Here is a 22,320-nt window from a genome sequence, read left to right on the forward strand (position 1 = left end):
CTCCCCCTGTTCCTAAGGCCATTATAAGTCCCCCTTCCTCCCATCCTAATCCCCCACACCCCTCATTGTCCTCTTCCGCTCGCATCCCATTATTGTCCTCTCCCCCACCCCATCATTGCCCTCTTCACCACCTCCATCATTTCCTCCTCCTCCACCACCCCCATTATTGTCCTTTCCACCACCACCATCTTTGCATTTTCCTCCACCACCCCATGATCATTTCTTTTTTCCCCACCACCCCATCATTGCCCTCTTCATCACCCCCATCATTGCCTTCTCCCCATCACCCCCATCATTGCCTTCTCCCCATCACTCCCATCATTGCCTTCTCCCCATCACCCCATCACTGCCTTCTCCCCATCACTCCCATCATTGCCTTCTCCATCACCCCATCACTGCCTTCTCCCCATCACTCCCATCATTGCCTGCTCCATCACCCCATTACTCCCATCATTGCCTTCTCCCCATCACTCCCATCATTGCCTGCTCCATCACCCCATCACTCCCATCATTGCCTTCTCCCCATCACTTCCTTCTCTCCATCATTGCTTTCTCCATGACCCCATCACCAGGACTCTTCCCCTGGTTTTTAAGGAACTGTGTTAAACATAGTGAGTACACTATACTGTATAATAAGGGACTGTGTTAGACATAATAAGCGATAATAATGTCTTCTTCCACCTCCCCCTGTTCCTAAGGCCATTATAAGTCCCCCTTCCTCCCATCCTAATCCCCCACACCCCACATTGTCCTCTTCCGCTCGCATCCCATTATTGTCCTCTCCCCCACCCCATCATTGCCCTCTTCACCACCTCCATCATTTTCTTCTCCTCCACCACTCCCATCATTGCCCATTCCACCACCTTCATCATTTCCTCCTCCTCCACCACCCCCATTATTGTCCTTTCCACCACCACCATCTTTGCATTTTCCTCCACCACCCTATGATCATTTCTTTTTTCCCCACCACCCCATCATTGCCCTCTTCATCACCCCCATCATTGCCTTCTCCCCATCACTCCCATCATTGCCTTCTCCATCACCCCATCACTGCCTTCTCCCCATCACTCCCATCATTGCCTGCTCCATCACCCCATTACTCCCATCATTGCCTTCTCCCCATCACTCCCATCATTGCCTGCTCCATCACCCCATCACTGCCATCATTGCCTGCTCCATCACCCCATCACTCCCATCATTGCCTTCTCCCCATCACTCCCTTCTCTCCATCATTGCTTTCTCCATGACCCCATCACTGCCTTCTCTCCATCACTCCCATCATTGCTTTCTCACCATCACTTCCATGATCCCATCAATGCCTTCTCTCCATCATCTCCATCATGGCCTTTTCCCATTACCCCCTCATGACCTTCTCCCATTACCCCAGGAATCATGGCCTTCTCTCCCCATCTCGGCCTTCTCCTCATGTCCCCATCTCCTCCAGGGCCAGGCTCCACCTACACACACACACACACACACAGACATACACTCATACATACTGTACATACACACACACACACAGACGTACACACATACATACACACACACACACACTGACACACACACACTCACACCACTTCTCTCCTCTCACCTGTTTGCAGCATTGCCCGCACTTCCTCGCACTGACACAGCAGCGGACGCTGAATGATGACGTCATTCAGTGGCGCTCCTCTGTGTCAGAGAAAGGAAGTGCGGGTGGCTGGCAGGGAGCAATGGATCCTTGCAGCTCCGCTCCTGCAATTTTCTCTTGCAGGCAGCGGAGCTGCTTGGATCACTCCCTGCCCGCTGCTGCACATGAGGGCAATCTGGCCAGGGGCCACCGGAGCCTCAGGCCTGGAGAAACCAGCCAGATTTCCCTCATCATTAGCCACCATGCAGGGCCCCCTGGAGGCTCTGGGCCCCGGTGCAGTCGCACCGCTTGAACCAGCGGTATGTCCGCCCATGGTATGATTACAGTGATACCCCATTTATATATTTTTTTGGCGCTTTTGTTATAGAAAAAATAATTATTTTTGCATTGCTTTATTCTGAGAGCTATAACTTTTTTATTTTTCCGCTGTCAGAACGTAATGGCAGCTTGTTTTTGCAGGACAAGCTTATGTTTTCAGCGGTACCATTTTTAGTTACATTCGTCTTTTTCATCACGTTTTATTTGAACCTTTTGCTTGGCAGCACAGTTTTTGCCTAGTTTTTTTTGCGATGTTCACTGAAGGGGTTACCTAGCAGGCAGCTTTAAAGGTCAGGTCGTTCCAGAGGCAGCGATATCAAAGATGTGTACTTTTTTAAACTGAAATAAATGTATTTATTGGATTAATATTTTTTCATTTTTTTTGTTCTTTATTTGGGGATTTTTTAAAATATTTTTACACTTCTGAATAACTTTTTTTTTACTTTTTTACATTTTCCCAGCATGGGACATCACTGCATAGTGTCAGATCTCTGATCTGATACTGTGCAATGCTTCTGCACTGCAGGGCATCAGAGCAGCGTCTGAAAGGCAGGGGAGGAGGCGTGTCGGCTCCTGCTCTGAGCAGGTGCTCACAGGCCACCTTCCCTGCAGGACCTTGTTGTGCCGATGGAAGCAAAGAGGGCGCTCTCTCCCTCTCTGATGCTCCTGGATGTCACTGTCACTATTGACAATGGCATCACAGAGGTTAAATGTCCACCATTGGTGTTATCATATAGAGCTGACACCCACACCCGATCGTGGCGACGGTCAGCATGAGCCCACACAATTGCAGCACCGTACCTACACAGCAGTTTGCAGGAACGCAGCTCCCGCGGCGCCGTGTATGTACGGCGTATGACAGGGTTAAACTTCAAACTCTGTCAGGTTGTTTGGGGACAGCACGTGAACAGCTATTTTCAATCTTTAGCATCAATAGGATTATGATCTGTACTTGACTTGACAGCTCGATAGCCAAATAATTTTGTGAATTTAATGTACAGTATGTTTCTTGTGGTGATGTGTGAGATTGTCCTATGCTAGATTTTAATGGCCAATTTGCTGTGTGAGGCCATTGTTACTTGTTATTCTGTAAATCATGAAGTGCTTATATAGGGGAAGTGGGCTGACGTATGGACCTATCTGCAGTGGAAGGGTTAATGTACAGGGTGCTGGACAGGGACTGCTGTAGGTGAAGGTGGGAGACAGCTAGAAAGAGGAGAAGTATGTTGGAGGAAATACATGCAGCCGCGCACTCCGGTCCCGAGTGCCGGCCGCAGTGCCGGGTATTGATGCGAACGACTCGTGCAAGTTTCTCACATCACACTCGCAAGTGTGACCCCGGCCTAATTAGGAATCTCGTTCTCACAGTTAGGCTGGAGTCATACTTAATGTATAAAAATACGGACCGTATTGTAAGGTTGTAACACGCAGAAATAGTCCCTGAATAAGGATCTGTATGTCATCCATTGTCAAGGTGTGGCCGCGTATTTTGCACATGTAAGCATCTGTAAGTAATGAGTATTTGATCTGTATAGCGCATTTTTCTTGCAACTTTGCAAAATGGACATTTAACAGTTTTGAGGCCTGCACGTAATTTAAATCATCATCAGCACCAACCCTATTTATTGCCTCTACATCAGGTGGCAGCCTCCAATCTGCCCATTTTGGTGCTGTGCTTGTGTTGGTGTTTTGGTAGTTGTTTGCAGACATGTCAGACACACTTCAGTTCACCCCAACTGACCATGTTCTGTACAACTGGGTTTTGTCCCTCCGCTTTGGCCAGCCATACCCAGTGATTGTGGATCCGAGGAGGAGGAGACGAATGTGGGTGCATCCGCATTTAATAATAATAATAATAATACATTTTATTTCTATAGTGCCGACATATTCCGCAGCACTTTACATTTCAGAGGGGACTTGTACAGACAATAGACATTACAGCATAACAATAATCACATAGATCATAACAGATACCAAGAGGAATGAGGGCCCTGCTCGGAAGCTTACAATCTATGAGGAAAAAAGGGAGACATGAAAGGTGGGCATTTGAGACAACATCTCAATAAAGGCCATTTTTACAGGCTTTATGCAGCTCTGAGGACACATCCCAGCAAGTTTTTCCTCTATTGTTGGATGACCATTTCTACCTTTGATGTTTTGTTGGAGACAGTGCGCCCAGGGATCATGTTCCAGGACACCAGGATGCGCAAATGTATCTCTGCTGAGGAGCGCCTTCTCCTTACGTTACAGTATGTATTCCTCAGCTCCAGAATGTATGTAGATGCTTCGTTTTCTAAATAATTATCTTACTCAGTGACCCCTTTTTTGCTGAGTGACCTCCTTAATATATCCCAAATCTATTGTCTAAGTAAGAATACTATGATATTTTAGTACACATTACATAGCCGTGTTACGTGTGTATATGTAGTGAAAGGCTAGTTTCTTAGTTACACACTGTTCTGGTGATCTATATGTAATGTGTGCATCCTTTTGCTTGTAGTAATGTATATTTTTTATACATTTGTTTAATTGTAGGTTCCTCACAACTGGGCTTTCTTATGCTGCACTCCATCTGGAGTTTTTGATTGGGAGATCGACAATATCTCGTATAGTCCAGGCTACTTCTTCGCAAATCTGGACCAGACTTCATCAAGTGGTCATGCTTGAGCCCAAGATGGGAGACTGGTTGAGGATTGCGAGGGCATTTGAGGCGCACTGCCAATTTCCCAATTGTATTGGAGCCCTGGATGGGAAGCACATCCGTGTGTGTAAGCCACTGAACTCAGGGTCCCAATTCTATAATTATAAACAATATTTTTCTGTAGTTTTGTTGGCTCTGGTTGACAGTAACTGAAGGATTATAATTGTAGACATTGGGGCTTATGGAAGAACTGGAGACTCTAGAGTCTTCAACTCTTCCATTATGGGTCGGTGGCTGCGCAAAAACCAGATGGACCTACCTCCACCAAATCAGCTTCCAGCATTCCAGGCTCAAATCAAGAAGTGGTGCCTTATGTCCTAGTGGGGGATGAAGCCTTTCAATTGAACAGGCATGTAATGAGGCCATACCCAGGCAGAAACCTTGACCACTGGCGCAGCATATTTAACTTGCGTCTATCTCGTGCCCGAAGACTGGTGTAGTGTGCCTTCGGTATTCTTTGTGCCAAATGGAGTGTCCTCCAGTCTGCCATTCAGCTGAGTGAAGCCAACGTCAATAAGGTAATCAAAGCTTATTTGGTCCTCCATAACTTCACTAGACTGCATGATTGCTCCTCATCTGATGTGGCTGAAGGTGTGGTGGACAATGGGGATAGGCCTAGGTCACATGTGCTCCCTTTACCGCGCCCTCTCTCAGGACTCAAAGTCCGTGATGTGTTCACCCAGTATTTTATTTCACCTCAGGGTGCTACTACCTGGCAAGATCAGTCTGTATCTATGTTGTGATGTTCTCATGTATGTATATATAAAAAAAACATTTTGCCCTTTAATATGTTGTGTGTGTTCTTTTCATTTTACTTAAAGATGTTTTAATAGTTCTATTTTTGAAAATAAGGAAACAAGAGTCGAAACGTTGCATTTTCAACTTTTTTATAAATGCAAAAGGTAACTTGGGATAGTGGTTACCATATTTTTGTCATATGGCATATATTGCCCTTAAAATGTGGGCATTTATGTTTTATACATAATTTGTACAACCAAATATATATAAAAAAACATAATTTGCTAACGCAAAACAAACCAGAATATTTTTGCATTATAATTGCTGGCATGTTGGTGGAGGTGAGGGCGGGAGGCCTTCATCCCTTTGTTGGTGGGTGGGATTCCCAGCTTGACCATCTCCCTTTTGGGGTGGATATTCTTGGCCCTGTGGTAATATGCGGCCAGGGTCATGTAGCTGTGCGCTGAAGTGGCCAAACTAGAAAAATTTGGGAAGGGAAGCAAAAGGCCAGAAAAAGCCAAACACCTGATAAATGTGGGTCGCCCCGTCTCACCCAGGGCAGCGGGGTACTCGGTACCCGGCCGGTGTCAGGGGGATGCGTGTCACAGCAGCGGTGACCCGGTCCTTGGCCCCGGGCGCCCAATATCTATTTATATGGATAGTTCGTGATGCCACCCGTGGTGTTTGGCAAGTAAGATGTTGAGCCAACGCTGCGGGCAGATCCGCTGGGACTGATGGTGTGGTGCAGCAAAGATGGTGTAGCTCCCCACAGGTGGAGCTGTAGTCCCAGGGCAGTGTAGGTGCAATGGATGAGGAGAGGCGCAGAATAGTATAGATGTTGTTACTCAGGTGTAGCGGTGCTGGAATAACTGGAGTACACCAGGGTGTGCGGTTCCAAGGCTTTAATCACTGTTTGCAGTTCACACACACGCCTGCCTCCGTACTGTGTTCTCCAGGCCAGGGCCCCAGCCAACCTCCAGGCAAGATAGGATTCTTCCCATCCCCAATATGTACATTCACTGAACGACTCCTCCAATGCGCCTTTAGGTGCGAAGCACTCCAGTACTTAGTTACCCTGGAATGCCCCCACTGAACTATCCTGTGTGTGGAATGCAGGTGTGGAGCGTGGTCAGGAGTTCCCACCTTACCTGGATGGGGGGCACTACACCTTAGGAGAAGGTGCAGTACCTCTGTGGTGACTGAAGCTTCAGGGGCGCCACATATGCGATTGAGAATTCTGCTATTAGAAGTGGGAGGAAAGAACAAAGACAAAAAAATCTAAATAATAAAAATATTGGCGAAAGAGAAGCCAATCACAAACTAAAATGTTTCTACACTAATGCACAAAGCATAGGCAACAAACAAAGAGAATTGGAACTACTAACGCAGGAAAAGAAATATGATGTCATTGGAATCACTGAAACTTGGTGGGATAATACACATGATTGGAATGCAAGGATAGAAGGATACAACTTATTTGCAAGAAACAGACTTGACAAACGAGGAGGAGGTGTCGCATTGTATGTTAGAAACGCCTATATCTGCACAGAGATTGAAGCTTCAGAGACTGGGAGTTCTGTGAAAACTCTGTGGGTAAGAATACAAGGAGAGAACAATGGAAAGGACACCATTGTAGGCATCTCTTGCTGACAACTTTATCTTCCAAAAGGTAGGGGAGAAAACAAGGGGATCTGCTCTAATCCTCGTAAACAGGGAGGAAATGGTTGGGGAGGTAAGAGTGGCTGGAACCCTAGGAGGTAGCGACCATGCTATTTTAGAATTTTGGATAACTAGAGGAGGAAGACCTGTGAAGACTTAGACGTCAAGGTTAGATTTCAGAAAGGCAGATTTTAAGGGATTCAGAAAGAGAATTGGAGGGATCCAATCGCTGGATATCCTTAAGGACAAAAATATCCAGGAAGGATGGGAAATCTTGAAAAATGAAAGTCTCAAAGCAAAATTGTTAACAATTCCGAAAAGAGGGAAGAATAGGAAGCATTTAAGGAAATCAGGATGGATGAACACAGAACTTAAGCACATGCTAAAAAGGAAGAAAGAAATGTTTATAAAATGGAAAGAGGGAGACATATCTAAAGAACAATATAATTCTGTCTGCAGAACCTGCAGGGCACAAATCAGATTACTAAAGCTGACAATGAATTGAGGCTTGCAAGAGACCTCAAAAGCAATAAAAAAGGATTTTGGGGATATGTCAAAAGTAAAAGAAAAGTCAAAGATGCTATATGATTTTTACAGGTTGAAAATGATGAAATGGTAAGACAGGTTATTGAGAAGGCCGAACTTTTAAATTCCTATTTTGCATCTGTTTTCTCTCAGAAAGGAAATGTAACATCAACTGTTCTTCACTGTCCTGTTAAGGGAATAGAAGAATCCAGGATATCTATAAACAGAAAGATAGTGAGGAAACACTTAGCTAACCTAAGTGAATTCAAGTCTCCGGATCCAGATGAATTACACCCCAGAGTGGAGTTGAGCGAAACAGGTCGGTCAGATTCAAAAGTCGCCGACTTTCGCCAAAGTCGGGTTTCATGAAACGAAACCCCACCACGGTGTGAAGTCGGCCATGCGGTCGGCGACCCAAGCGCCAAAGTCGGGTTTCGCTGAATGCTTCCAATGAGAGAAGCGGAGCGTAGCATAGCGGGAGCGTAGCTGGAGTGGGAGTGGGAGAGAGAGAGGAAGGGAGAAGAGAGAGAGATTTTGCCGCCTCTAGGGTTAAAATTCATGCCAGGTGTGTTTACAGTCCTCCACTCACTGACGACTTTTCTCCCCATTGACTTGCATTGGGTTTCATGTTTCACGACTTTTCCCTATAGTCGGCCGATTTCGTTCGACTCAACTTTTGAGAAAGTCGGGTTTCATGAAACCCGACTCGACCCTAAAAAAGGCAAAGTCGCTCATCTCTACCCCAGAGTACTGAAGGAGATAGCAGAAGACATTTTTGAACCACTCTCCATAATCCTTGAAAATTCTTGGAGAACAGGAGAAGTCCCAGAAGACTGGAGAAGAGCAAATGTTGTTCCTATCTTCAAAAAGGGGAAAAAGGTGGACCCAGGCAACTATAGGCCGGTGAGTCTGACTTCCATACCAGGAAAGATCTTTGAACAAATTATTAAACAACATGTATGTAAGTACCTGGATAAGAATGAGCAGCACGGTGGCTCAGTGGTTAGCACTGCAGCCTTGCAGCGCTGGAGTCCTGGGTTTGAATCCCACCAAGGACAACATCTGCATTTGTATGCTCTCCCCGTGTTTGCGTGGGTTTCCTCTGGGTACTGTGGTTTCTTCCCATATTCCAAAGACATACTGATAGGGAATTTAGATTGTGAGCCCCATCTGGGACAGTGATGATAATGTGTGCAAAAACTGTAAAGCACAGCGGAATATGTTAGCGCTATATAAAAATAAAGATTATTACTATTATAAGTGATTAGTTTAGTCAGCATGGGTTTGTAACTAATAAGTTATGTCAGACTAACTTAATTTCCTTCTATGACAGAATCACTGACTGGGTGAATCAGGGAAATGCTATAGTATATCTTGACTTCAGCAAAGCATTTGACAAAGTATCTCACACCATCCTTATTGAAAAAATGACTAAGTATGGAATGGACAAGGCAACTGTTAGGTGGATTCATAACTTGCTTAGTGATCGGACCCAAAGAGTGGTCATAAATGGCTGCACATCCAGTTGGAAGTATGTCTGAAGTGGGATACCACAGAGCTCTGTCCTGGGCCCTGTATTGTTCAACATCTTTATCAATGATTTAGATGAAGGAATTGAGGGTAAACTTATTAAATTTGCTGATGACACAAAGCTAGGAGGGATAGCTAATACTAGAGAAGAGAGATAGAAGATTCAAAAAGATATAAATAAACTGGAGCAATGGGCAGCAACTAATAGAATGGTTTTTAAACAGGGAAAAATGTACTACATCTGGGCAATAAAAATGAAAAAAGCATATACAGAATGGGAGGAATAGGGCTAAGCAATAGCACATATGAAAAAGACTTGGGCATACTAATAGATCAGAGACTGAATATGAGTCAACAGTGTGATGCAGCAGCAAAAAGGCAAATGCAATTCTAGGATGTATTAACAGAAGCATACAGTCTAGATCACGTGAAGTCATTATTGCTCTCTACTCCTCTTTGGTCAGACCTCATCTGGAATACTGTGCCCAGTTTTGGGCACCACATTTTAAAAAAGACATCAACAAATTGGAGCAAGTTCAGAAAAGAGCGACCAGAATGATGACCGGTCTGCAAACCCTGTCTTATGAGGAAAGGTTGCATGATTTGGGAATGTAAGCTTGCAAAAGAGAAGACTGAAAGGAGACTTAATAGCTGTCTACAAATATCTCAAGGGCTGTCACATTGTAGAAGGATCATCTTTATTTTCATTTGCACAAGGAAAGACTAGAAGCAATGGGATGAAACTGAATGGGAGGAGACACAGATTAGATATTAGAAAAAACTTTTTGACAGAGTGATCAATGAGTGGAACAGGCTGCCACGATAAGTGGTGAGTTCTCCTTCAATGGAAGTCTTCAAACAGAGGCTGGACAGACATCTGTCTGGGATGATTTAGCGAATCCTCTTTGAGCAGGGGGTTGGACCAGATGGCCCAGGAGGTCCCTTCCAACTTTACGATTCTATGATTCTATATGGGTAATGGAGATTATACTACTGTGGCTGATCGTAGGTCCGTCCATCATACCCCCCAATATGACCATGTCGAGCAAATCCAGGTTGGGGCCAGCCTCCAATATCGGGTCTGTACAAGTGGTCATATTGGGCAGGTTGGTTATAGGCCGCAATTTGGCCCTGTTGTGGCCAAGGTTGGTGTTGGGGGGAATGTTTTGAGGTGTAGGCGCACGTGCGGGAGGAACTTCAGATCATAATTGAGCAGGCACATCTGGGTGTGGGGTAAGGTGGAGATGGTTACGGGGTGAGAGCTGCCACCTCTCAAGAAACTCAAACTCCTCATATGGGGTATTGGGGTGTGTGAATGAATCAATTAGGATCTGAATAGATTCTCGCACACGTAGCCTCACCTCACGGGGTAGGGGACGGAGATAAGGGGCCAGGCTTCGGGAATAAGCCTCTTCACCCTCATCCAGGGCAGCCCTGGACAGGTAATTGAGGACACCGGTGTCTACATGCCTCCGGGTATCAGAGGCGGTGTTGTCTCTTCTACATGTCACACGGTGGACTACGGCTGCAGGCTGGGGGGGAGCCCTCAAGACAGACAGTAGAGCTGCTGCTGTTGCCGGGTTCATCAAGGATGCCGGATGCTGGTGGAGCTGCTGGTTCTGTACCAGGTAAAGAATCAGATGTTTGACCTGCTGCTGGTGGAGCTTGGGGGTTGCAACTGGAAGGCTCAGAACATAGGCCAGCCAACTCTTCACCTCCCCTGACCGGGTCTATAATGGCCTCAGAATCCAACCCTGTCTCCCTCTCTGTGAGGTTGGACTGAGTTCTGTTAGGAAATGTAATAAAAAAAAAAAATTGGGGCTCTGACCCTAAACACCATATGTGTAATGTGGTGTGATGTCTGTACTTACGGTCTGAGATCCATAATTGGTGCTAAAAAAGCCAGGCGGTCAAAATAAATATATTTTCGCTGCTGCCACACTCTTGGACCTCTGCTGTCTTTCCCGCTGGTACTGGTCCCAGATGCTGCGCCAGCGTCTCATCACATCCTCAACTGCAATGTGAATGAAAATTGTAAATTTACCATTGGGCAATGTGACAAGCAACTTTCTAAACATTTCACATAGTCATGTGGCCTAGTAGGGTGTGCTTTAATTCAAAAATTTACGATTACAAACAATGGTTACTACATACACAGTATAGGATTTTAGGGGCTACTTAGAAAAAAATTTAGTTCTGGCCTTTAAGATGATTGGTAAAAAAGGCGCTAATTTACTCATTTGTTGCTGATCCTCACGTGGCCGTTCGCCAAAACCTGTAAACATCTGCCCACAGATGCGCCTCCATGCCGCCTCTTTTCTGGCCCGGTCAGAATAATGAGCATCACGTTGGTCCCAAATTTCGGGTCTTTCCTGGACCAAAACAATTAACATCTCCACATTGATGTGTGGTGGAGACATGCTGCTGGACTCCCTGGAGGCGTTCTTCTGGGATGTCTGGAGTGCTTTTTGAGCTAATTAGCATGTCTAAGCTTCCTGATAATGGATTGTCCCATTTCCTGTCACCTGGAGAAGTCTTGCGTATTTCACGCAAGTCACACATGTGGTCCGTGTGTAATGCAATGTTTTTGCACACCCATAGACTTGCATTGGCGTATTTCGTCCGTAGTACGCTGTCAATCGCAGCATGCTGCGATTGTCTCGGACCGTAAAGTACACGTGAGAAATATGCGGCTGATGGGAGCTGCCCCATAGAGAATCATTGGTCCGTGTGCAATGCGTGGTTTTTGCGCCCTTCACTCATCTATATTTCTCTCTAGTGTGACGCCGGCCTTATACACAAGTCTGATCTATATGAATATCCTTGTCTTATGTTTCACAAAGAGACCAGTCATAAAGCCTAAATATGTCATCTTTTAAACTATTGCTGAGTTTTAAATTATCCTTCAAGGACATAAGAGCAGGTGCATGGTCTTTTATACCACTAATATATCTAGTGGCAAATTACGCTTGAGCGGATTGAAATTTTCTCATTTTCCAAGTCAAGAACAAGTGAAGGATTGAAATAATTTCTCACTAGAGTACATTGTGACTTATTCAATTCTTAGAAAGTTTAATTATTTTTGCCTTAGAAGAGAAAGCACACTGTACAATAGGCTACTGTTATCCTTTTTACTTACACTACATTTTGCTGTTTCAAATGGATAAAATAACAACGCTGCAAGTTTCCATAGATTATGAAACCTTACTGATATAATTATATATTGCAAGCACATTACCCAAGCCAATCTCCCAAAATTAAAGTGGGCAACACTTCAAATAACAAATATACTTACTGATCTCTACAGCAGTAAGAATCTCATCAAGATCAAGAAGTGTGAATAACCAGAGATAATATTAAAACCAATATTTATTTGAATAATATTTAAAACATATATATAAAATAGGATACCTCTACCCATAAGCACACCAAAATGTCAGCTCCAGCCATACTTGAAATTAACAGGAAAAATGTATGTAAGTTCAAACCAGTATTTATAATTGCATTGCGATTAGTGTTGTGAGTTCATTTTCCCCTTCACTTATGAGGCCCGAGGAACTCCCTCTTCTGGTGAAGAAAGGTAGTGAGCCTGATTGTCAAACACCTGGGGCTGATGATGATGACTGGCTGAGTGGAGTTAATGACTGGATATAAGGCTGCCGACGCCCTTCTGGCCTGCGGGTGATTTCTCTGTGGACTTCTAGGAAACCAGTCTGATTCCTGCTCATCTGAAGCTAAGATTTCTGCTTTGCCTTTTTGCATTAGTGTTTTGTTTTCCTTGCTTTTCTGGATTCTGCCATTCCCTGCTGGGGTGACCTGAATCTCCTTTTGCCTGTTGCTCTGTCTTCAGAATATTCTTGAGTACTGACATAGCTTTTTTGAAGCCTAGCGTCTTCAGGGCCTTTTTACTGTCAGTTTGTTGGCTCTTATTTTCATAGGGTTTTTCACGGATTGCAGACAGCAGCCTTCCTGTCCTTTCCTATCTAAGCTAGCGTGGGCCCCATCTTTGCTCAGTCTATCTTTCTGTCTGTGTTTTGTTCTTTCTTCTTGCTTCACCGTCATTATATGTGGGGGGCTGCCTTTTGCTTTCGGGTCTGCTCTGGGGCAGTTTAGATTTCCCTTTCTGTCTTTAGGCTATGTAGTCCTCCGGCTGTGATCGAGGGGCCTAGGGCATCGTAGGAGCCCCCCACGGCTACTGCTAGTTGTTTTGATAGGTTCAGGGGTCTGCAATCCGATAGCTGCCAACTTCTCTGGTTTTCTGGACTTAGCTAGCATTTCTATTTTTGCCTCCTACGGTGACTCAATCATAACAGAATCACCCGCCATACCGCAGATTCTAGGGTACTCAATAGCAGGAAAGAATTGTGTAAAAAAAAAAAAAAAAAAGTGTGTATATTTTTTCCTCTATATCTCTGAGGCCGTAGGGGGAATTTTTTTTTTCTCTCAATGGAGATAAAGCAATTGTCTGATCGTGTGGAGCAGCTCGCTGCGGAAGTGCGGGGAATTTCCGCCTACCTTGCTCATTCGCATGCTGCTGAACCAAAGATTCCTACACCTGATGTATTTTTTGGGGATCGGTCTAAATTTTTGAATTTCAAAAATAATTGTAAATTATTTTTTGCCTTGAAGCCTAACTCGTCAGGGAGCTCCACGCAGCAGGTTAAAATTGTCAACTCTTTGCTGTGTGGCGATCCCCAGGATTGGGCGTTTTCTTTGAAACCAGATGATCCTATTCTGACTAATGTGAACGCATTTTTTCAGGCCTTGGGGTTGTTGTATGACGAACCTAATGCCATTGATCAGGCTGAAAAGACTCTGCTGGCATTGAACCAGGGTCGTGATTCTGCAGAATTGTACTGTCAAAAATTCCGAAAGTGGGCAGTACTTACTACCTGGAATGATAATGCCTTGGCTGCTCTCTTTCGGAAGGGGTTGTCAGAAGCCATAAAAGATACTATGGTGGGATTTCCTGTTCCCTCTGGTCTTGACGATTCTATGTCTTTAGCCATTCAGGTTGATCGGCGTTTACGCGAACGCAGAGCTGCACGAGAGGTGTTGCCACCTGTTGAACAGATGTCTGAACCTATGCAATGTGATAGAGTTTTTTCCAGAGAGCAGCGTCAGGAGTTTAGAAGGCGTAATAAGTGGTGTTTTTTCTGTGGAGATGCCTCGCATATTATTTCTGTCTGTCCTAAACGCGAGAAACGCTTTGCACACACGTTTTCTGTTGGTGGTGTTCAACCTAAGTTTCTTCTGGCTATTACTCTGATCTGCTCCCTGTCCACATTTTCCGCCAAGGCTTTTGCGGATTCGGGAGCAGCTCTAAACCTAATGGACTTGGATTTCGCTAAACGTTGTGGATTTCCGATGACACGTCTGCAGACGCCTATCCCTTTGAGGGGGATTGATGCTACTCCTTTGGCTAAAAATAAACCTCAGTTTTAGACCCAGGTGGTTATGCGGGTCGCCCCAGACCATCAAGAAAATTGCAGGTTTTTGGTGTTACATAATCTGCATGATACAATTGTTCTGGGGTTTACCTGGTTACAAATTCATAATCCAGTTTTGGATTGGAAATCTGTGTCTGTGGTGAGTTGGGGTTGTCGGTGTGCCTTTAGTGAGGCTCCGGTGTTTTCCACCTCTCCTCAGTCGCATGATGTTCCTGATTATTTGGCGGACTTTTATGATGTATTTAGTGAGAATGAGTCTGCGTCTCTGCCTCCTCATAGGAGTTATGACTGTGCTATTGAACTGAGCCCGGGGTGTAAATTTCCCAAGGATCGGCTCTTCAATTTATCTGTACCCGAGCACGAGGCTATGCGATCCTATATTAAGGAGGCGTTGGAGAAGGGTCATATTAGACCATCCTCGTCACCCTTAGGTGCCGGGTTTTTTTTTTTGTAGCCAAAAAGGATGGATCATTAAGACCTTGTATTGATTATCGTGCTCTCAACAAAATTACTGTTAAATATCAGTATCCGTTACCCCTGATTTCTGATCTATTCTCCAGAGTTAAAGGTGCTTGCTGGTTTACCAAGCTTGACCTAAGGGGGGCGTATAATCTTATTCGCATTAAGCATGGGGATGAATGGAAGACGGCGTTTAATACTCCGGAGGGACATTTTGAGTACCTGGTGATGCCTTTTGGGCTCACTAATGCCCCTTCTGTCTTCCAGTGCTTCATGAACGATATTTTCCGAGATTTTGTCGATAAATTTTTGATTATCTATCTGGATGATATTTTGATCTTCTCCAAGGATTGGGATTCTCATGAGGAACATATTCGGACTGTGTTCTGGATCTTGAGGGAGAATTCCCTGTATGTCAAAGGATCTAAATGCCTTTTTGGAGTACAGAGGATTTCTTTTTTGGGATTTATTTTGTCTCCGTCAACTATTGAACTGGACCCGGCCAAGGTACAGGCCATTTACGATTGGGTTCAGCCCACTTCTTTGAAGGCCCTCCAGAAGTTTTTGGGTTTTGCTAATTTTTATCGGAAATTTATAGCAAAATTTTCTAGTATTGCCAAGCCATTGACTGATTTGACTAAGAAGGGTGCTGATGTGTTAAATTGGTCTCCGGAGGCTGTTTCTTCCTTTCAGGAGCTGAAGCGAAGATTCACCTCCGCCCCGGTTTTGCGGCAACCTGATGTCTCACTTCCGTTCCAGGTAGAGGTGGATGCTTCTGAGATTGGTGCAGGAGCTGTTTTGTCCCAAAAGGATCCTGTAACATCTAAAATGAATCCCTGTGCTTTCTTTTCCCGAAAGTTCTCTCCCAGGAAAAGGCCCAGCGGTTTTCCAACCGACATAGGACTATTGGTCCCCAATTTAAGGTTGGTGATATGGTGTGGTTATCATCAAAAAAAATTGCTATGAAGGTGGCTTCTCCTAAGTTTAAGCCTAGATTTATTGGACCTTACAAGATTTTGGAGATTATTAATCCGGTCTCCTTTCGTTTGGCTCTTCCTGTCACATTTAAAATCCATAATGTGTTCCATAAATCTTTGTTGAAGAGGTTTGTTGAACCTGTTGTTCTGGGGGTTGCACCTCCAGACCCTGTATTGGTTGAAGGTAACATGGAATATGAGGTAGAGAAAGTACTGGATTCCCGTCTGGCTAGACGGAGACTCCAGTATTTGGTTAAGTGGAAGGGTTATGGTCAGGAGGATAACTCCTGGGTCTCTGCCTCTGATATTCATGCCAAAAGATTGGTGCGTGCCTTTCATCGGGCTCACCCTGATCGCCCTGGTGGCGTGGTTGAGGGTTCGGTGACCCCTCCTCAAGGGGGAGGTACTGTTGTGCGTTCATTTTCCACTTCACTACTGAGGCCCGAGGAACTCCCTCTTCTGGTGAAGAAAGGTAGTGAGCCTGATTGTCAAACACCTGGGGCTGATGATGGTGACTGGCTGAGTGGAGTTAATGACTGGATATAAGGCTGCCGACGCCCTTCTGGCCTGCAGGTGATTTCTCTGTGGACTTCTAGGAAACCAGTCTGATTCCTGCTCATCTGAAGCTAAGATTTCTGCTTTGCCTTTTTGCATTAGTGTTTTGTTTTCCTTGCTTTTCTGGATTCTGCCATTCCCTGCTGGGGTGACCTGAATCTCCTTTTGCCTGTTGCTCTGTCTTCAGAATATTCCTGAGTACTGACATAGCTTTTTTGAAGCCTAGCGTCTTCAGGGCCTTTTTACTGTCAGTTTGTTGGCTCTTATTTTCATAGGGTTTTTCACGGATTGCAGACAGCAGCCTTCCTGTCCTTTCCTATCTAAGCTAGCGTGGGCCCCATCTTTGCTCAGTCTATCTTTCTGTCTGTGTTTTGTTCTTTCTTCTTGCTTCACCGTCATTATATGTGGGGGGCTGCCTTTTGCTTTCGGGTCTGCTCTGGGGCAGTTTAGATTTCCCTTTCTGTCTTTAGGCTATGTAGTCCTCTGGCTGTGATCGAGGGGCCTAAGGCATCGTAGGAGCCCCCCACGGCTACTGCTAGTTGTTTTGATAGGTTCAGGGGTCTGCAATCCGATAGCTGCCAACTTCTCTGGTTTTCTGGACTTAGCTAGCATTTCTATTTTTGCCTCCTACGGTGACTCAATCATAACAGATTAGCATATCAAGTTTTTTTTATACACAGCAAACATTCGGATATTATTAATATAATGATAATGTAAAATATCCAACAGAGACTCTATTCAAATACCCCAAATTAATTTAAATGTGATCCAAATTAATATCTCTGATCAAACTGCAATCAGTCAATAAATAATCAGATATGTTCATATGATGATAATATATATCAGAATAGAGACTCTGCTCAGATACTTCCAATAGCAGAAATTTACAGCACAATAGTGCAATTAACATAAAAAACCTCTGATTAAATAGCACACGCCCCCTCGAAGAAGCATTAGCGAAACGCGCGTCGGGGTTGAAGTGTCAGCGTGTCACTGGACATTATATCGGCTCAGCAGCTTTCATTTCAGGTAATATTTATGGAGCGAGGGAGTTTTGGAGTTCATTATCAGCACGGGTAAATGGCCAGTGGTGCATCTATTATTAGGATTGGGGCATTGTGCTTTGTAAGGACTTAATCTTTGTTGTGCTCCATTATGTATACCTGACGGCCTGTGTTCATTTAGGCATTAAATTACTTTGCAGGTGTGATTATTCACAACCTAGAAAACTCAATTCGTTGCTATTTAATCAGAGGTTTTTTTATGTTAATTGCACTATTTTGCTGTATATTGCTGCTATTGGAAGTATCTGAACAGAGTCTCTATTCTGATATATATTATCATCATATGAACATATCTGATTATTTATAGACTGATTGCAGTTTGATCAGAGATATTAATTTGGATCACATTTAAATTAATTTGGGGTATTTGAATAAAGTCTCTGTTGGATATTTTACATTATCATTATGTTAATATATCCGAATGTTTGCTGTGTATAAAAAAAACTTGATATGCTAATCGCAATGCAATTATAAATACTGGTTTGAACTTACATACATTTTTCCTGTTAATTTCAAGTATGGCTGGAGCTGACATTTTGGTGTGCTTATGGGTAGAGGTATCCTATTTTATATATATGTTTTAAATATTGTTCAAATAAATATTGGTTTTAATATTATCTCTGGTTATTCACACATCTTGATGCGATTCTTACTGCTGTAGAGATCAGTAAGGCTGGTTTCACATTTGCGTTAAAACAACGCTGCGCCCTGCGTCGTTAAGCCCTGCCCCGAGCCGGCTCCCTGCCCGCCCCATCCGGGATCACCGCCTACTTTCGCATTTGCACGCATGCGATCGTCTCTCTCTCTCTCTCTTTATAACTTATTATAACATATTATAACTGATGCAAAAAAACTGAAGTGTGAAAGAGGCCTTAAGCAGCTGCCAGATGCCTTTGTCAGCGCTTATCTCCTGCTTGGATAAAGAATGGTAAAGCTCCTATTTTATTGTCTATTTGTATAGAAGGCTAAATTACCTCCTGGCCAGGCAGCCATCTTGACATTATTTAAACACTATGTCCAATTGTAAATAATGGCACTTCATCAAATCAGAAAACACACTATGATGGCCACAACGTGAACTCACCATAAAGAAGCGAACCACAAAATAATATAAAAAATAATTTTTATTAACAAAATCATATACATTAAAAGGGCCACATACCCATATTTTTTGAAAAAATAACCCAGAAAAGGGACTGCAGCATTATTTTACTAGTATAATATATAGGTAAAAAAGTCTATTGACACTGTGAGGGTACAGTCCCTATCATTTGATCAAGCATCAATATATAAATAAATCCACTAATACCAAAATTGGTTATAATTATGACCGATATTATCCTTATTATAACAGTGGGCCACCCTCAAAAGTCAACACACTTGCCTCCATATATAGACTCATGTACCACATAACTAAATCTCTGATGGCAGAAAAAGAGGCATAATTAATCCAATGCTAGATAAATCCACAGCATTAACCCCCATGCACCACTATATAATATATTAGTGGAGCAACAAACATATTAATAACAACCGCCAATAAAGAATTATAAATAAATAGAGGCATATGGATACCTATAAGGTGCTAAGTATGATCCAGCCGCTGTCCCCTGCGCCCCGACGCGCGTTTCGCCCTATTGCTTCTTCCGGGGGCGTGGCTTACGGGCGTCAGTGAAGGGTTTAAATGTGTGTTGAAATCCAATTAAAAAGCCCCAACCCCATCATGTGACCCGGAGGGGAGTAACTCACGTCACGTAACTGACGTGCCATTGCCATGGTTACACGTTACACGGAAGAAAAATACCACGTCTTCATTAAAGGCAGGACAATATCGGCGCATGCGCCCATCACATACCTCCTGAGTTAAGGAGTGCTTCCCTCACTTCGCCTCGGTAAACAGCGTCATAAATAATGCGCTATCACCATCTATGGCGACGAGGGAAGTACCAGGGGCACAGACGGGAGCACGCATGCGCACTGCCTGCCATTAAGGATTCAAACCCTCTATAATACGTCAGATAAAAAATAAGTGAACTAAGTAGATCAATATATTACCCACAACTGTATGTAGATATACCGCATCTAGATAATAAAGTGACTTAGTGCAATTGAGTGCGCTATGCATATTACTAAATACTGAATAGACAATAATACCTACACAGTACTAGACACCAATACAATAAAATATATATAAAGATATATCTATAACTATAAACTTCAAGTGAAAAATCATTTCAATAGACATATAGTGTAATAAAGTGAATTCAGATACTAATAAATAAATCATATGTAATATGATATTTTTCCTTCTTTTTTCTTTTTTCCTTTTTTTCTTCCATTTTCCCTTATAGAGGCTTGATTGAAGATATATAAATCCACCAGGCAATGGGAAAACTCCACAACCTCCGAGTCCAGGATGAGACAAACGTAAGGGACCAAAACACCCAAAAACTGACTATATGGAGAAACTAAATAAAAAAATAATATACATAAATAAAACAGAGAAAACACAAAAATATCAATAATAAATATAAACCCAACCCATAAAAAATACCTCTCTCAATATGCACTTCTACAAAAAAGCAGAAAAACCTAATGTTTCATTTAAACCATTAGGACTTAAGGTCCCCAACCGAAAGATCCACCTACTCTCCACCTGGGCCAAAATCCTAGCCAAATCCCCCCCTCTGAATCCCAGAGAGACCTGGTCAATGGCTTTAATCACTAAACCCCTAGCACTGGAATTATGAAACATTTTAAAATGCCTAGGTAGAGATTTTAAAGACATGAGATCCTCATTACTTTTAGCTTTTTCTATATCTCGGACATGCTCTCGAGTTCTTACCTTTAATTCCCTAGTGGTCAAACCGATGTATACTTTTCCACATGGGCATTTAGCATGGTAAATCACACCTTGAGAATTGCAGCTAAGATGTTTTCGTATCTCGTATTGTCGTGATCCATCAAAATTAGAAAAGGTAGTAGATTTGATATGATTCAGGCACCCTTTACAGAGACCACACGGGAAAAAACCGGGCGTTCCAAGGCCAGACCCCTTTTTTATCGGTTCAAAATGGCTATGAACCAGCATATCCTTTAAATTAGATGTTCTTCTGGCTACAAAAGAAGGTTGACTTGGTAAAACTTGATTCAAAGTTGGATCAACTAGCAGAACTTTCCAATGCTTGCATATAATGTCCTTCAATTCATTCCATTTATTACTATATGTAGAGATAAAACGGACCTGATCCTGATCATTTGATTTCTTAGGGCGAGACGGACCATATAACAATTTATCCCGAGAGGCCTTTTGAGCTCTATAATAGCCTCTGTTTATCATTCTTTTGCTGTAACCCCTTTCCATAAATCTCCTTGAAAGATCTACAGCTTGCTCTTCAAAGTTTTCCTTAGTTGAACAGATCCTTTTCGCCCGTAAGAACTGCCCAACGGGAATACCTCGAATAGTGGAGACTGGATGGAAGGAGTCAGCTGATAATAGAGCATTCGTGGCTGTTGCTTTACGGAACATATCAGTGTTCAAAAAGCCATCTCCTTTAATGGCCATTTTAATATCCAGGAAATCCATTTCCCTACCATATTTAAATGTAAGTTTTATATTTAGATTGTTCTCATTAAGATGTCTCATTAGATTATGAAGATCTTGTACAGATCCATCCCAAAAGAAGAGAATATCATCGATGTACCTCATCCAGTTATGGACATGGTCCATTTCCTGGATGAGGTCATCGTGGAAGACATCTCTTTCCCAGGCACCCAGAAACAGGTTTGCATACGATGGGGCACAAGAAGCCCCCATCGCAGTACCTTGTAACTGGAGAAAAATTTTATTATTGAAGGTGAAAACATTATGCGTCAGCAAAAATTCCAAAAGAATCAGAATCAATTCAACAAGAGAACCATCCAAAGTACTGGAATTCAAAAAGAGTCGAACCGCCTTCAAGCCATCATGATGTTGGATCGAAGTATATAGGGACTCCACGTCAGCAGTCACAATAAGTGTATGCTCATCAAAATGCAGCTGATCTAATCTCTGAAGTGCTGACGTGGTGTCCCTAATATACGAAGGTAAGTCTTTGACCAGAGGTTTTAAAAAGTAATCCACTATCTCTCCTATTAATTCACAGGGACCGTCATTACCTGAAACGATTGGACGACCAGGTGGATCCAATGGATTTTTGTGAATCTTTGGAATCAGATAAAAAGTGGGGAGCCTCGGATGATGATTTTTAATGCGATCCAATAGTTTTTTGGAAATCAATCCTTGTAAAAAAGCCTTGTCCAGAATGTCCACTAGAAGGGTTTGAAAAGATGATAAAGGATTAAACTGTAATTTGCGATAACATTTGTCATCATTCAGCAATTTATTTGCTTGTCTCTCATATTGATGAATAGGCCAAATTACAAGGTTTCCACCTTTATCCGCCGATTTAAAAACGACGTCATTCCACGATTTTAACTCTTCAAGAGCCATCCTTTCATCTTTTGAGATATTAGAAGAACCACCTCGTTGACGAGATAGATTCTCTATATCATGTGAAACTAATTTGGTAAATATGTCAATAGCCGGACAAAGACCGAGAGAAGGAAAAGTTTTACATTTAATAAACATATTTTTAGGGACCATACTTACCCCTGATGTCGTATTGTTTTCTTCCGCCAACGAAATTAGAGCCTCCAATGCTTCTTCCTCAGC

General features: G+C 43.2%; 1 long non-coding RNA gene across 1 annotated transcript in view; it reads left to right on the top strand.

Annotated features, from left to right (window-relative positions):
* LOC141058091 (uncharacterized) overlaps positions 1-22,188 on the top strand; it is a 122,217-nt gene extending 100,029 nt beyond the window's left edge. Inside the window, exons 3-4 of the long non-coding RNA XR_012222100.1 lie at positions 19,958-20,033; positions 21,752-22,188. This is a non-coding gene — a long non-coding RNA (uncharacterized lncRNA). The remainder of the gene's footprint in view (positions 1-19,957; positions 20,034-21,751) is intronic.
* The last annotated feature ends 132 nt before the right edge of the window (positions 22,189-22,320 follow it).

This window comes from Dendrobates tinctorius, unplaced genomic scaffold (genome assembly GCF_039654945.1).
Source record: "Dendrobates tinctorius isolate UK_male_01 unplaced genomic scaffold, ASM3965494v1 ptg000209l, whole genome shotgun sequence".
Taxonomy (NCBI): Eukaryota; Metazoa; Chordata; class Amphibia; order Anura; family Dendrobatidae; genus Dendrobates; species Dendrobates tinctorius.